Source organism: Hylobates moloch, unplaced genomic scaffold (assembly GCF_009828535.3).
Source record: "Hylobates moloch isolate HMO894 unplaced genomic scaffold, HMol_V3 SCAFFOLD_3, whole genome shotgun sequence".
NCBI lineage: Eukaryota > Metazoa > Chordata > Mammalia > Primates > Hylobatidae > Hylobates > Hylobates moloch.
In genome coordinates this window covers 154132155-154149438 of record NW_026652278.1, presented here as the reverse complement: position 1 = coordinate 154149438, position 17284 = coordinate 154132155, and the positions used below count along the sequence as shown (strand labels likewise).

Sequence of the window (17284 nt, the reverse complement as noted above, 5' to 3'; positions counted from 1 at the left end):
ACACCAGATCTGCTGATGCGTTGACCTTGGACTGCCCAGACTCTTGAACTGTGAGAAATAGATTTCTGTAGTTTATAAGCACTCCAGTCTATGGTATTTTGTTGTAGCATCCCAAAAGAACTAAAACTGGAACCTACACACACTTCCTTCTGTCAAGCCATCCTAAAGTACTTTGGCGACAACAGGACAATTTATCCATAAATATTTTAGCATATAGCTCTCACAAACAAGGACATTCTCTCACACAACCTAACACTGTTACCAGGCCTTTTGTTTTTTTGTTGTAGTTGTTGTTGTTGTTGTTGTTGTTGTTGTTGTTGTTGTTTTGAGAGGGAGTTTCACTCTCATTGCTCATGCTGGAGTGCAGTGGCACGACATTGGCTCACTGCAACCTGCGCCTCCTAGGTTCAAGCAATTCTCCTGCCTAAGCCTCCTGAGTAGCTGGGATTACAGGTGCCCACCACCACGCCTGGCTAATTTTTGTATTTTTAGTAGAAACGGGGCTTCGCCATGTTGGCCAGGCTGCTCTCAAACTCCTGACCTCAGGTGATCCACCTGCCTCAGCCTCCAAAAGTGCTGGGATTACAGGCATGAGCCACCACGCCCGGCCTACCAGGCCTTTTAAAAAGTGAATTCAGGGGCTGCAGCAGTGCTGGCTTTAGGTGATGACGTGGTGAGGAGTGGGTTTGAGGCATGAGAATCACAAGGCCATTTCCCAGCCTCTCTCTTTACTTCTCTGGGTCTTCTCAGAGAAAGAAGGCTGAGAAAATTACTTTTCCCACTAAAACACACCACCAGCTTTCATGAAAGTGAACAGAGAAATGAAGCGCCTTTATGTGGACGGCCTTAGCCAGGAAATTTCTGAGACAGTCCTCCAAAATCAGTTCAGCAGATTTGCAGAAGTTTCAGAAGTGGAGATTATCACACGGAAAGATGACCAAGGAAACCCACAGAAAGTCGTTGCATATATCAACATCGGTGTAGCAGAAGGAGACCTGAAAAAGTGTATATCTGTTTTAAATAAAACAAAATGGAAAGGTAGAACATTACAAATTCAACTAGCGAAAGAAAGCTTTTTGCACAGATTGGCCCAAGAGAGAGAAGAAGCAAAAGCTAAGAAAGGAAAATCAACAACAGGTAACACCAACTTGTTAGAAAAGATAGGAGGAGTGGAATTCCTTTTGCACCAGGGACAAAAGCGCCAGGGTATAAGAATTGGGTTGTGAGCAAATTTGGAAGAGTGTTACTTGTTCTTCACCTTAAAAATTATCATAAATGTAAAATTATAAAATATGATCCCTCAAAATACTGCCACAACCTAAAGAAGATAGGGGAGGATTTCACAAACACCATTCCTATGTCCAGCCTGACTTGGGAACTGGAAGGAGGGAATGACCCTATGAGTAAGAAATGGTGAGGAGACTTCTCTGACTTTCATGGCCCTCTCAAGAAGATGATAAAAGTGCAGAGGGATGAGAGTTCCACTGGGTCTCTGGCCATGAGTCCAAGGTCCGGGTGGGTAATAGAGAGACCACCCTCAACACAGCAACAAGCTGCACAAAAACAAACTTCTAATCCACTACTCCTAAATCATCTCCTGTACCTGTTTCTGATGCTCAGAAACTTTAAAATCTACCCTTTAGGACTTCTGGATTGGAAACTGCCAAGAAGAGAAATGGCATTTCTGATGATGATATTGATTCTAAAGATGAATTAAGAATGATGGTTGCAAAAGAGGAAAACTTACAGAGAACTACACAATCCTCAATAAATGAATCTGAAAATAATCTCTTTGAAGTTGTAAGGGATGACTTCAAATCAGGAGTTCACAAATTGCATTCTTCAACAGATTTAGGTATCAAAAATAATGTCTCTTGCCATGACAATGATGATGATATTATGAGAAATGATTGTGAGTATGACTCAGGAGATACAGATGAAATCATTGCGATGAAAAAAAATGTTGCTAAGGTCAAAAACAGTACAGAATTTTCACAAATGGAAAAATCTACAGAAAAGAAAATTTCCTCCAAAAATAGAGAAAACTGTGACCTTTCTGATCACTGTATTAAAGTACAAAAAAGAAAAAGCAATGTAGAGTCAGCCCTCAGTCGTGGATTAAAGGCTCTTAATCGCAAATCTCCCTCTCACTCCAATAGCAATGAAGATGCTGATTCTGCATCAGAATTAGCTGACTCTGAAGGAGACAAGGAGTATAATGCCGTGATGAAAAACCACCTTCGTGTGAATCTCACTTCAGCTGATTTGGAACAATTGGCTGGCAGTGAACGGAAGGTTTCCAATGAAGTTACTGAGAGTGACGGACCAGAAACCATCAGACCATGCAAGTTTGACAGAGGCTCCAACAGCCCCAAGACTCCCACTGGCCTCCACAGACGCAGACACTGTATTTGTCCTGAGGACACTGCGGCTTCCCTGTTAGAAGGAGAGGAGAGCACCTGTGGCAAACAGAAACCAAAGGAAAACAACTGAAAGCCAGGATTCCAGGTTTTCAAGGGAGTAGGCTGTTTATATGAAAAAGGAGTCAATAAAAAAATCCTTGAAAGACAATGTTGCCTCTAACAATATTAATAAAGATCAGAATTCCATGAAACATGTGGATTCCAGGATGATATCCATGGAAGATGGGTCCCCACATGTTAATGGCTCATCGGGTGAACTGACTCCGTGCCAATATGCAAAGAAGGTGAATGGCCCAAACTATATTCAGCCTCAAAAAAGTCAGAACACTTTTGAGAGCCAGGATTGCAAGGCAGTGTCCACTAGCAGTTCTTTGGTTTTGTTTTTTTTTTTTTTTTTTTTTTGAGACAGAGTCTCGCTCTGTCACCCAGGCTGGAGTGCAGTGGCGCAATCTCGGCTCACTGCAAGCTCCGCCTCCCGGGTTCACGCCATTCTCATGCCTCAGCCTCTCCGAGTAGCTGGGACTACAGGCGCCCGCCACCACGCCCAGCTAATTTTTTTGTATTTTTAGTAGAGACGGGCTTTCACCGTGGTCTCGATCTCCTGACCTCGTGATCCGCCCGCCTCGGCCTCCCAAAATGCTGGGATTACACGCATGAGCCACCGCGCCCAGCCCCACTAGCAGTTCTGAAAAGAGAAGTAAGAATTCTATTTCTAGTTTATTGCCATTAAAAGATAAGAAGTCCTTATGTCTTAGTGCAAAGACTCACAACATAGGCTTTGACAAATACAGCTGCCACAGTACCACAAAGAAGCTTCAGAGGAAGAGAGGTCTGACTCAAGCAGCCTCACATCTCTTGAGAAATCACCAAAGGTCTCATCCAAGGACACTCAGGAAATCAAACCTGATTTCTCACTTTCTATTAGTAATTCGTCAGATCTGAGTGCTAAGGATAAGCATGCTGAAGATGATGAGAAGAATTTGGCAGCCTTGGAAGTGAGGCAAAAAGCAAAAGAAGTGCAGAAGAAGCTGGTGCATAGTGCTCTGGCAAATTTGGATGGTCATCCAGAGGATAAACTAACATACATCATCTTCAGTTCTGACAGTGAATGTGAAACAGAGGAGATATCGACTCAGGAGCAGAGCCATCCAGGAGAGGAATGGGTGAAACAGTCTATGGGTAAAACATCGGGGAAGCTGCCTGATAGCAGTGATGATGAGGAATCTGATTCTGAAAATGACAGTAACAGGTTCAAAATTAAACCTCAGTTTGAGGGCAGAGCTGGACAGAAGCTCATGGATTTACAGTAGCACTTTGGCACTGATGACAGATTCTGCATAAATTCTCGATTTCTAGAAAGTGACAGTGAAGAGGAACAGGAAGAGGTAAATGAAAAGAAACCTGCTAGGAAGAAGAGCTTGCTAAGAAAAAAAGAAAGCCCTGGATGCTGTACAAAGTGTTTTGAAAATCAACTTAAGCAATTCTACAAAGGATCAGTAGCTGCTAAGATATTTAAGAGCATCGTACGTTATGATCCAACAAAGCAAGACCATGCCACTTACGAAAGAAAAAGAGATGACAAACCAAAAGAAAGTAAAGACAAAGGAAAAAAGAAAAGGGAGGAAGCTGAAAAGCTACCTGAGGTGTCTAAAGAAACGTATTATAACATTGCTATGGATCTGAAAGAAATATTTCAAACTTCAAAATATGCCGGTGAAAAGGAAGAGGACACACCCTGGAATGAGGAGTGTGGTAAAGAGAAATCTGAGGAAATCCAGGACCTGCAGCTCTGACCAGTGGGGCTGAGCAGCCCAGCAGGTTCACATTTTCCCTTTTTGATTCAGACACTAAAGACATAAAGGAAGAGACCCACAGAGTTGAAACAGTGAAATCTGGAAAGATTGTCTCTCCAGGTTTCCGGAGACGAGGAAGACCCTTGTTTCCAAGACTGCAGTTCAGAAGAGGAAGATGTTACTGAAGGAACAGATCACAGAAAGTCCAGCCCTGGAGAAGCATCATTACCTGAGAAAGAGACCACTAGATTTTTCTTTTTCTCTAAGAATGATGAAAGACTTCAAGTAGAAGTAGGTTCTGATTTATTCTGGAGAGGAGTGGGGAGTAATATTAGCAGGAACTCTTGGGAGGCCAGAACAAACAACCTGGGTATGGATTGTCCAAAGAAACATAAAGATGCAAAAAGGGAAATGAAACCAAAATAACAAATATCAGCATTGGGTTTGATACTGAATGTGAACAAGGCTCGCCTTAAGGAAACTGACTCAGAAAATAGTTTTAGCTGACAAAAAAGAAATTTCAGAGTGGAGGAATTTTGAAAATCTGGCTGGTGGAATATCGTTCTGGTTGTCATCTTTTTCTATGGAACTCCTCTGCATTTCTTCCTAAGTAATTACTTCAAAAAATTAAATTCAACTTATTAAAAAGGAAAAAAATTGAATTCAATAACATCATTAAACATCTTAGCCATACTGAAATTGTCCCACTTGTCCTCAAAATGTCTTTTATAGCTGTTTAAAATTCAGCATCCAGCCAAGCTCACACATCACATCTGGATGCTGTATTTCTTTAGTCTTCCATTGTGACCCTCTGCTCTTCCTGACACCGAATCCTTTGACAAGTCCAAGCCAATTGTTCTACAGAATGTTCCATCTCCTGAATTTGTTTGACAGTTTCCTCATGATTGGATTTAGACAAGACATTTCTGGCAAGAACTCCACTTAGGTTATGCTGTGTACCTCCCACTCCATAACATCCGGAGGCACCTAATAGCCTAACCCATTGTTGCAATGGAGAGTTTGACGATTTGGGACAATGGTAACTGCCAGGTTTCTCCATTGCAAAGGCATACTTTATCACATCGTAATTAATAAATAATACACAGTGTGATTTTTCAAAACTGTGTGAATACCCGATCCCACAACCATCTTGCACCCAATGGTTTTTAGCATTCAGAGATGTTTCTCACCTAAATCAATTATTATACCGGGAAGTTTGCAAAACAGAGATTTTCTAATTCTATAATTCTTTCTGTACTTATTAGCTGGCATTCTGCTTTAAAGAAAAGCTTTTCCTTTCTCCTTTTCTCTATCTTCCTCCCTCTCTTTCTTTCTTCCTAATATCACTTTGGAATCAAGAAATGTTTATATTTGGCCAGGTGCGGTGGCTCATGCCTGTAATCCCAGCACTTTGGGAGGCTGAGGTGGGCGGATCACGAGGTCAGGAAATCAAGACCTTCCTGGCTAACACGGTGAAAACCGGTCTCTACTAAAAAAAATACAAAAAATTTAGCCGGGGGTGGTGGTGGTGGGCGCCTGTAGTCCCAGCTACTCTGGAGGCTGAGGCAGGAGAACGGCCTGAACCCAGGAGGCAGAGCTTGCAGTGAGCCCGGATCGCACCACTGCACTCCAGCCTGGGCAACAGAGCGAGATTCCGTCTCAAAAAAAAAAAAAAAAGAAAAAAGAAAAAAAGAAATGTTTATATTTGTTATATTTCAGTATAATTACTATTGTTTTTGAAGTTCAAATTACCCCTAATTAGGTTAATAGGAGTCCTTTTCAGTCAGCTCTTTGGTTTTTTGATAACTCTATCATTATTTGAGCATTTTCGTAGTTTCCTAGTCAATAAAATATTTCAGGTTAAACTGAGACTTTTCTTCCTCAGCACCTGGAATCAGCCATTTCTCCAAACAAGCCTAATTCATTTGGGTGATAATGGGCACTTGATATGCTCACACTTAGGAGGTGTCTAATTTGAACTTAAAACACAAAAGATAATTCTCTCCACCAGCAGACAAAAAATGTCGAAATTCAAGTAGGTTCTGATTTTTTCTGATTTATTCTGATTTATTTAAAAGGTGATGAGTGGTCCAAATTTCTGAAGCAATAAAATTAACAATGAATTCTCCCTTTATTTCCACTACTGATGTGTATAATACAGACACTAAATAACAATACGCAAGACATATGTGTCCAATAACTGAAAACTATACATTATTCTTGTTAATAAAAAGAAGCATCAATATCAGTGTAAGTTATATCAGACAAGGACATAGAGTATGTGCTTATATTTTGACACTAACTTTACACCCAAATTATATTTTGCTTAAGCCCATTATAAATTAGGCTCCTTCTTGGGGTTCACAAGTGGCAAAGTGTGCCAGGCCCTTATCACGATGTAAGAAAAACCACCTTAAGAGAATATCTTCTCAAAGTAGCTGACAAACGAGTAATCCACACTTCTCTTGCTTCACCCCCTTCTTTGAATTACTGCAGCCCTAGCTGAGGCACTCATTACCTCTCACTTGATGTTAGCATAACGTTCTAAACTGTTCTTATGTTTAAGATAGACATACTGAAGTATTTGGCAGTGACGAGTCATGAAGCCTGAAATTTACTCTCAACTGGCTCAGGAGATAAAAAAGTATATAAAACAAATATGGCAAAATGTTAACAATTGAATCTAGGTACTGAGTATACGGGTATTCATTGTATTGTTCTTTCAACTCTTCTGTGTGTTTGAAATTTTTCACAATAAAACAAGGAAAAAGAATTGCCTAATGGAGTCAACCGATTCATCCTCTAAGTTTTTGCAAAGCCATCAACATTGTCTTTCTCAAGCCTAATGATGATCATATTACTCTTCTGTTCAGAAACAGCATTCAGGGAGCTGTGTGTTATATGGATTAAAAAACAGACCTTGCAGTCAGATGACTTGGGTGCAAACCCCAGAGTTATCACTTATTAGCTTGTGACCCTGGACTCAGGGAGGTTTCTTAGCCCCCCTGCACCTCAGCTTCCACATATGTGAATGAGGATAATAATGGTACCTACTTCACAAAGTGCGGTAAGGATTAAATGAGCAAATAGGCTGGGCGCCGTGGCTCACGCCTATAATCCCAGCACTTTGGGAGGCTGATGCTGGCAGATCACAAAGTCAGGAGATTGAGACCATCCTGGCTAACACGGTGAAACCCCGTCTCTACTAAAAATACAAAAAATTAGCCAGGCGTGGTGGCATGCACCTGTAGTCCCAGCTACTCAGGAGGCTGAGGCAGGAGAATCCCTTGAACACAGGAGGTGGAGGTTGCAGTGAGCCAAGATCATGACTCTGCACTCCAGCCTGGGAGACAGAGCAAGACTGCTTCTCAAAAAATAAATAAATAAATAAATAAATAAATATAAATAAATGAGCAAATACAAGTAACACACATAAAACAGTGTCTAACACATAGTTATGCTACTTAAGTGTTAGCTCTGTGTAGACTCAAAGTACTTCCTTCCACAGTATTATATTTTAATACTGTAGTCAGAAGCCTTTAGGAAATGTTGGGTTAAATAAAGAAAGGCAAGAGCCGTTTTTTTTGTTTGTCTGTTTGTTTCTTTGTTTGTTTGTTTTTGAGATGGAGTCTTGCTCTTTCGCCAGGCTGGGGTACAGTGGCGCCATCTTGGCTCACTGCAACCTCCGCTTCCTGGGTTCAAATGATTCTCCTCTTTCTTCAGCCTCCCAAGTAGCTGGGACTCCAGGCGCGTGCTACCACACCCAGCTAATTTTTGTATTTTTAGTAGAGACAGGGTTTCACCATGTTGGCCAGGATGGTCTCGATCTCTTGACCTCATGATCCCCCCTCCTCAGCCTCCCAAAGTGCTGGGATTACAGGCGTGAGCCAGCGCTCCATGCCAGCAAGAATCTCTACTGCAGGACTGATTAGAGCTTTTAATATTCTAATGTCTATGATGAATCTTCAAGTATGTAGATCTCACATTCAGTGCCTCTCATGGGGCCAGTACTTTGAAGATCAGTCTCAGGGAAATGCTGAGCTAGGGAATGAAAAACCTAAATCTAAACTCCTTCACTTGGTTTTGAAGGGCTTCTACTGCCCACTCATCAGTCTCACAGTCTCCTGCTTTCATTCACTGAAATTTCTTCAGGCAAACTTCAAACTCTGCTACCTCCCAGTTTAACCCTAATATTCACATGAGCTCTGTGTGATACCCCTGCAGGGATTTTCCTCCCCTCCCCACCCATCAAAACCAGCTCACATGGCACTGTCTCTACAAAGGCCACCCAGATTCTCCCAGGTAGAATTAATTTTCCCATCCTTGCTCCCTTGAGTGTTTTGTTTAAAATTCTATGAAAACACATGACATTCTGTCTTGTGTTATGAGCTTTTATTTCTAGATTTCAAAAATAATTTACTTGGATTATTTGTCACTACGTAAGATGAAAGGCACATTCAAGTTACAGAGAGTCTCTTGTCCACCACTGATCTTTGTTTCTTCCCTAAAAGCACTGTTTAATTCCTTGTGACACAGAACATTTTTAACGTATCTGTTTTTCTACAAGACCTTAAATTCCTAGAAGGCAGAATGAAATCTTGTCCACTTTTACATCTCTCATCATAGCTAACAAAGTTCGATAAACATAGTACATGCTAAATAAATGTGGGGGAAGTAATTAACTATACAAGATCTGTGCCCACAGTAACTTTGATTCAAAATAGAAGAAAAAAAGAAGAAGGAGAAATTTAAAAATAATAGATATTTTAAAGCTCCAACTGTTTTCTCTTTATTTACATATTCCTCCATTTTGAACGGTTTACATTAAAAGAACCTTTGCTGCTTCTCATTTTGAATTACATAAGCTAAATGAAGACAGGAATTCAGTAAACAAACTGAACATTTTTATTTCATTTTTATAATTAGAAATAGGCAGGATGCAAGAATCAGAAGTAACTAAGGAGAAAGTAGATGTCATTTGGACAGAAGCTCAGCCCCTTGTTGGCAATAATCCCAATGGGAAATGGTAATTAGATATGTTCAGATTCTGACCATCTGGAACTATAGGAAGCTTCTAAATTTGATTTGTGTTGGAGGAATTGTGGTCAAGAAAGGAACATGCACACGGTGATTTGGATATATTCCAAAATATGGCCTTTTGGGACCCCCAAAACATGTAATTCTACATGAAAAATGTGAACAGAATAATGCCCTCCTTTGCCCTAGAGCTGTTTCTTGGAAACCTGTCTGGAGAACACACAGAGTTAACTAAATATCTACCCAGAATTTCTAATCTCACAGTCAATAAACAGTTTGATACTTTGCCTTTACAGTAGAACACCAACATATTCTACCAAAAACTCGTGCCTCTCTAAGCTCTGTAAGCTTTAAGCATTGGGCACACATCTAAAGCAAAGACAAACAGCTAAATAGTACACAGACCACACTTCTCTTCCACGTGGTGGTGACATCAGCAGAGCCTAGCTTAAGGCAGTTTCCAGCAATGCCTGGAAGATGTGGCTTTAGGTGACTTTCAGATGGGAGCTAATGGCATTTGTGGAAAATGATAACATAAAAGTCCAATGGAGTTCTGTAGATTGGATCCTAAGCCAATTTTTCTGGAAGACAAGGGCATTAAAGGGGTCTTATTGCCGTTATGCAGTGCCTCGTAGCCTAAGGATGACTGAACTGTTTGGATACATGAAGCAGAGAAGGAACAACTTGGCTTAGCTTCTCCAGCAATCAGTGGGATAATCAATGGCTACAGCCAAGTTGTGTGTTGTCAGCTAAGCTCACGTGTCTTAGAGGTTTGGCCATGTTGAGAAGTCCAGGTGGATACTGCCCAAGCTTCAAAATTTTTGTGGGACCCAATACCTGTATGAAAATATAATTACCTTGTTTTCTGCCAAAAAAAAAAAATATATATATATATATATATTAGCATTTGAAATAACAGGGATATTCTCCTGGTTTTCTTCTCCATACTCCTCAAAAGTACATTGCTATGTTAAAGGCTTCCATTATAAGCAGTACATTTCAGATGTGACCTGCTAAAATAAATAGGTTCTGTATTAGGAGAAAGTTGGAACATTGGTTTGAAGAACTTGAAAGAGGACAACTTCTTTCAAATCCTGGATCTGCCGCTGACTAGCTTTGTACCCTCAGTCAAGACTCTAAGCCTCGGATTCCTGATCTGTGAAACAGGGAAAATTCTACTGGCCATACAGGGTGGTAAAGATACAGTAAGAGAATACATGTACAGTGCTTTGCTAGTACTAAGAGGTCCATAAATATCTGTTATTATTTTTCAGTTTTGCTGTTTGAGAGTCTAGATGAAATGATGATAAACAGAAAATCGGTATTTTATTGTCTAATCTGGTCTTTTTTTCTCAACCAGAAATACATCTGACTTCTTCCCTATTCTCAGTGTTAAAAACAAAGTCCATGGTGATTCACAGCAATAAAAAGAGTAATGTCTGCTCTTAACTGAAGCCTTCCTACGTTATAAGGAATTTTAGTAAAATCATATCCTTGTTTGTTCCTTGTGGCAAAACTAGCTGTATGCTTTTTTTGCTAAGAAAGAAATGGACACACAGAAAGTTTAAACAACCTGCCCAAAGTTACATAGGTGATAAGTGGCAGCCATGGGGCTCAACGCCCTGCCTGACAGCTCTCAGACTCGATTGCGTCCCTGGCAGCTACCGTGAGGAGCACACACCAAGTTCCCAAAATGCTTCTACTCCTGCTGAAGGGCACAAGACAGGTATATGCTGTCACCACTTGGTGACAACTGCCCTAAGGCCTCTACTGCTTCAACATACAGATATCACAAAGTAATTTTCAAAGATAAAAATGACACCTCATTTGTATATGAAATTCCTTAGGAACTATCAGGACATACTCCAGGCTGCCACCTACATTGACACTGTATTTGAAAGTTTGTAGAACTTTCAAACTTTCTTATTCTAGGAAAGCTACTTTGTTACTCCAGGAAACTTTCCCAGTACCTAATAAAGAGTCTCTGTGGTTAGACTGCTCCTCCGTGCTTCACTGCGTCAGTGGAAAATGGAGCATCGCTTACTGGTGCCATTGAGAGGAGAGAGTTCTTCCTTTCACTTCCCACCCAGTGAACTTACCCATCCTTCAGATCCTGCTGGGACGTCACTTCTGAGAAGACCTCCTGCTCCCCCTCACATACCCCAAAGCCACTCACTTGTCCAGCTTTGTAGTTTTCAGTACCATCTAAATGATGCCAGTTCCCAAATGGATACCTTCAACCCAGACCTCTCTCCTGCACTTGAAATGAGATCATTCTGTTTGGACAGATAACACATAATTTTTTTTTTTTTTGACAGAGTCTCACTCTATCACCCAGGCTGGAGTGCAGTGGCACGATCTTGGCTCACTGCAACCTCTGCCGCCCGGGTTCAAGCAATTCTCCTGCCTCAGCCTCCCTAGTAGCTGGGACTACAGGCACCTGCCACCACGCTCGGCTAATTTTTTTTTATTATTATTTTTAATAGAGACGGGGTTTCACCACCTTGGTCAGTTTAGTCTCAAACTCCTGACCTTGTGATCCACCCACTTCAGCCTCCCAAAGTGATGGGATTACAGCTGTGAGCCAGCCACTGGACCCAGCCTGATAACACATAATTTAAACTTATCATGCCCAACACTGAACTCCTGATTTTTGTCCCAAAAACCTGCTCTACCCTCAGTCTTCTCCATTTCAATTAATGGTTGTTTCACCCTTCCATTGGTCAGGATAAATGTCTAGCAGTCACTTATGCCTCCTCTCTCTGTCTCCTAAGCCCCATCCAAGCCATCAGGAGATCCTTCAGGACGGCTTCAAAAGACATCCTGAATTCTACCACTTCTCAATGCCTTGATAGCTGCCACGAGGTCCAAGCTACTAATCTCTTTCTCCTGGAATCTTGGTTTCCTGGTTTCCCTCTTTGACCCCTAAAATATTTTTTAAATCGCGAGAGTCAGAATGATTCTGCCATAAATAAAACAGTGTCACATCTCTGCTCTAAACCTTCCATGACTCTGGCTCAGTCCAAGCAAAAGTTTCAGTGGCCATAAGGTCCTACATGATCTGCCTCCCATTACCTTGGGGGACACAGACAACCCACAAAATAAGTGCTACGGAAAAATATGAAGAAGGGGCATAAGAGAAGTGGCATTGAGGAGGAGCCTGTGACTTTGACTAAAAGTCTAGGCTCTAGGGGACTTTGGCCAAGTCCCCTAGACCTGTATTCATTCCCTTCCAGTTATGTTAACCTCCTTGCAGTTCCTTGAACTCACCAGATATGTTCCTGCTCTAGGGTCTTTGCATTTGCTATTCTCTAACCAGAGTAGCTCTTCCTCCGATGTCCACATGGCTCTTTCCCTCATTTATTTAAAGCTTTAAGCCATATGACATCCTCTCAGTGAGACCCTCTGTGACTACACTAGTCACAGGTTCCTCCTCAGTGCCACTTCTCTCACATCCCTTCTTCATATTTTTTCCATAGCACTTATTTTCTGTGTCCTCCAGCTCAAACAAATTTCCACATGAACAGGGATTGTTATCTGTTTAGCTCACTGATGAATCCCCAGCACCTAGAATAGTACCAAGCACAGAGTAGACAGTCAATAAGTATTTGTTGAGTGAATCAAATCAGACCACCCATTATAAAATCACTTAACGTATCTCTTTGTAGCCTTTCTCATCATTGTAATTGATCAATTTTCTTAATTATAAGATTACTTAATGTCTCTCTTCTGCTAGATTATAAATAGCACAAGAACTGAGACTGAGTCTCCATACCACTAATTCCCTAGCAACTTGCATAGTGCCTGTATTAGTCTGTTTTCACACCGATACAAAGACATACCAAGGCTGGGTAATTTATAAAGAAAATAGGTTTAATTGACTTACAGTCCTACATGGCTTGTGAGGCCTCAGGAAACTTACAATCATGGCAGAAGGGGAAGAGGTACGTCTTACATGGTGGCAGGCTGGAAAGAGTGTGCGTAGCAAGAGAAGAGGGAAGAGCCCTTTATAAAACCATCAGATCTTGTGAGAACTCACTCTCACAAGAACAGCATGGGGGAAACTGCCCCCATAATTCAATCACCTCCCACCAGGTCTCTCTCACCATACCTGGGGATCACAATTCAAGATGAGATTTGGGTGGAGACACAAAGCCTAACCATGTCGGTGTCATTACTTAGAAGATGCTTACCAATATTTGTTGAGTGAATAAACTGCACCAAGAAGCAGTTAGCATTGGATTCTAGTGCAGGCTCCATATTTCTGACAGTATTACAAAGAGATCATCTTCTGGAAGAAGTGCCCTGATGAGACAATAAAGTGTTGCTAGATACATTAGAAAGAGACAGAGAACCTAAATAAGAACCACATAGGTGACAAAGTACTTAAGGCAAATATATAGATGGTTATGCCTGAGTACAGTTGAGAAGGGTTGCTTATGCATAGGCGTGATTTGTGTGGGTTTTGAGGTGTGTTTTTTCTTTTCTTTTTTCTTTCGTGTGACTACAATAGTATCATCTTTCTTCACTTTCTTGTTTGCATCTGGGAGGTATCAAAACTTCTTCAAGGAATGAGAAAGAAGAATGTTACGAGATTATTTCAGAATATTCCAAATACATAAAGTTACAAATCTGAATTGTCTGAAGGCTAAAAGAGAAGTGAGACAATTTTTCACTCTTAAGAATAATTTGGAGCTCCCAGCCCCAGCGACACAGAAGACGGATGATTTCTGCATTTCTGCTTGAGGTACCGGTTTCATCTCACTAGGGAGTGCCTAACAGTGGGTGCAGGACAGTCGGTGAAGCGCACTGTGCGCGAGCCGAAGCAGGGCGAGGCATTACCTCACTCGGGAAGCGCAAGGGGTCAGGGAGTTCCCTTTCCTAGTCAAAGAAAGGGGAAACAGACGGCACCTGGAATATCGGGTCAGTCCCACCCCAATACTGCGCTTTTCCAACGGGCCTGGAAAACGGCACACTAGGAGATTGTGTCCCGCACCTGGCTCGGAGGGTCCTGTGCCCACGGAGTCTCGCTGATTGCTAGCACAGCAGTCTGAGATCAAGCTGCAAGGCGGCAGCGAGGCTGGGGGAGGGGCGCCCGCCATTGCCCAGGCTTGCTTAGGTAAACAAAGCAGCCAGGAAGCTCGAACTGGGTGGAGCCCACCACAGCTCAAGGAGGCCTGCCTGCCTCTATAGGCTCCACCTCTGGGGGCAGGGCACAGACAAACAAAAACTCAGCAAGAACCTCCACAGACTTAAAGGTCCCTGTCTGACTGACAGCTTTGAAGAGAGTAGTGGTTCTCCCAGCACGCAGCTGGAGATCTGAGAACGGACAGACTGCCTCCCAAAGTGGGTCCCTCACCCCTGAGCAGCCTAACTGGGAGGCACCCCCCCAGTAGGGACAGACTGACACCTCATTCAACCGGGTACTCCTCTGAGACAAAACTTTCAGAGGAACTATCAGACAGCTGAATTTGTGGTCTCACGAAAATCCGCTGTTCTGCAGCCACCGCTGCTGACACCCAGCCAAACAGGGTCTGGAGTGGACCTCTAGTAAACTCCAACAGACCTGCAGCTGAGGGTCCTGTCTGGTAGAAGGAAAACTAACAAACAGAAAGGACATCCACACCAAAAACCCATCTGTACATCTCCATCATCAAAGACCAAAAGTAGATAAAACCACAAAGATGGGGAAAAAACAGAACAAAAAAACTGGAAACTCTAAAAAACAGAGCACCTCTCCTCCTCCAAAGGAACGCAGTTCCTCACCAGCAACGGAACAAAGCTGGATGGAGGATGACTTTGATGAGTTGAGAGAAGAAGGCTTCAGACGATCAAACTACTCTGAGCTACGAGAGGAAATTCAAAAGAATAGCAAAGAAGTTAAAAACTTTGAAAAAATATTAGAAGAATGGATAACTAGAATAACCAATGGAGAGAAGGGCTTAAAGGAGCTGATGGAGCTGAAAGCCAAGTTTCGAGAACTACGCGAAGATTGCAGAACCCTCAGTAGCAGATGCGATCAACTGGAAGAAAGGGTATCGCTGTTGGAAGATGAAATGAATGAAATGAAGAGAGAAGGGAAGTTTAGAGAAAAAAGAATAAAAAGAAATGAACAAAGCCTCCGAGAAATTTGGGACTATGTGAAAAGACCAAACCTACGTCTGATTGGTGTACCTGAAAATGATGGGGAGAATGGAACCAAGTTGGAAAACACTCTGCAAGATATTATCCAGGAGAACTTCCCCAATCTAGCAAGGCAGGCCAGCATTCAGATTCAGGAAATACAGAGAACGCCACAAAGATACTCCTCGAGAAGGGCAACTCCAAGACACATAATTGTCAGATTCACCAAAGTTGAAATGAAGGAAAAAATGTTAAGGGCAGCCAGAGAGAAAGGTCGGGTTACCCACAAAGGGAAGCCCATCAGACTAACAGCTGATCTCTCAGCAGAAACTCTACAAGCCAGAAGAGAGTGGGGGCCAATATTCAACATTCTTAAAGAAAAGAATTTTCAACCCAGAATTTGCTATCCCGCCAAACTAAGCTTCATAAGTGAAGGAGAAATAAAATACTTTACAGACAAGCAAACGCTGAGTGATTTTGTCACCACCAGGCCTGCCCTAAAAGAGCTCCTGAAGGAAGCACTAAACATGGAAAGGAACAACCGGTACCAGCCACTGCAAAAACATGCCAAATTGTAAAGACCATCGAGGCTAGGAAGAAACAATAGCAACTAACGAGCAAAATAACCAACTAACATCATAATGACAGGATCAGATTCACACATAACAATATTAACGTTAAATGTAAATGGGCTAAACGCTCCAATCAAAAGACACAGACTGGCAAACTGGATAAGGAGTCAGGACCCATCAGTGTGCTGTATTCAGGAAACCCATCTCACGTGCAGAGACACACATAGACTCAAAATAAAGGGATGGAGGAAGATCTATCAAGCAACTGGAAAACAAAAAAAGGCAGGGGTTGCAATCCTAGTCTCTGATAAAATAGACTTTAAACCAACAAAGATCAAAAGAGACAAAGAAGGCCATTACATAATGGTAAAGGGATCAATTCAACAAGAAGAGCTAACTATCCTAAATATATATGCACCCAACACAGGAGCACCCAGATTCATAAAGCAAGTCCTCAGTGACCTACAAAGGGACTTAAACTCCCACACAATAATAATGGGAGATTTTAACACCCCACTGTCAACATTAGACAGATCAACGAGACAGAAAGTTAACAAGGATATCCAGGAATTGAACTCAGCTCTACATAAAGTGGACCTAATAGACATCTACAGAACTCTCCACCCCAAGTCAACAGAATATACATTTTTTTCAGCACCACACCACACCTATTCCAAAATTGACCACATAGTTGGAAGTAAAGCTCTCCTCAACAAATGTAAAAGAACAGAAATTATAACAAACTGTCTCTCAGACCACAGTGCAATCAAACTAGAACTCAGGATTAAGAAATTCACTCAAAACCGCTCAACTACATGGAAACTGAACAACCTGCTCCTGAATGACTATTGGGTACATAATGAAATGAAGGCAGAAATAAAGATGTTCTTTGAAACCAACGAGAACAAAGATACAACATACCAGAATCTCTGGGACACATTCAAAGCAGTGTGTAGAGGGAAATTTATAGCACTAAATGCCCACAAGAGAAAGCAGGAAAGATCCAAAATTGACACCCTAACATCACAATTAAAAGAACTAGAAAAGCAAGAGCAAACACATTCAAAAGCTAGCAGAAGGCTAGAAATAACTAAAATCAGAGCAGAACTGAAGGAAATAGAGACACAAAAAACCCTTCAAAAAATTAATGAATCCAGGAGCTGGTTTTTTGAAAAGATCAACAAAATTGATGGACCGCTAGCAAGACTAATAAAGAAGAAAAGAGAGATGAATCAAATAGATGCAATAAAAAACGAAAAAGGGGATATCACCACCGATCCCACAGAAATACAATCTACCATCAGAGAATACTACAAACACCTCTATGCAAATAAAC

General features: G+C 41.7%; 1 pseudogene; it reads left to right on the top strand.

Annotated features, from left to right (window-relative positions):
- Positions 1 to 803: 803 nt before the first annotated feature.
- LOC116480305 (nucleolar protein 8-like) lies at positions 804 to 4642 on the top strand (annotated as a pseudogene).
- Positions 4643 to 17284: the final 12642 nt, after the last annotated feature.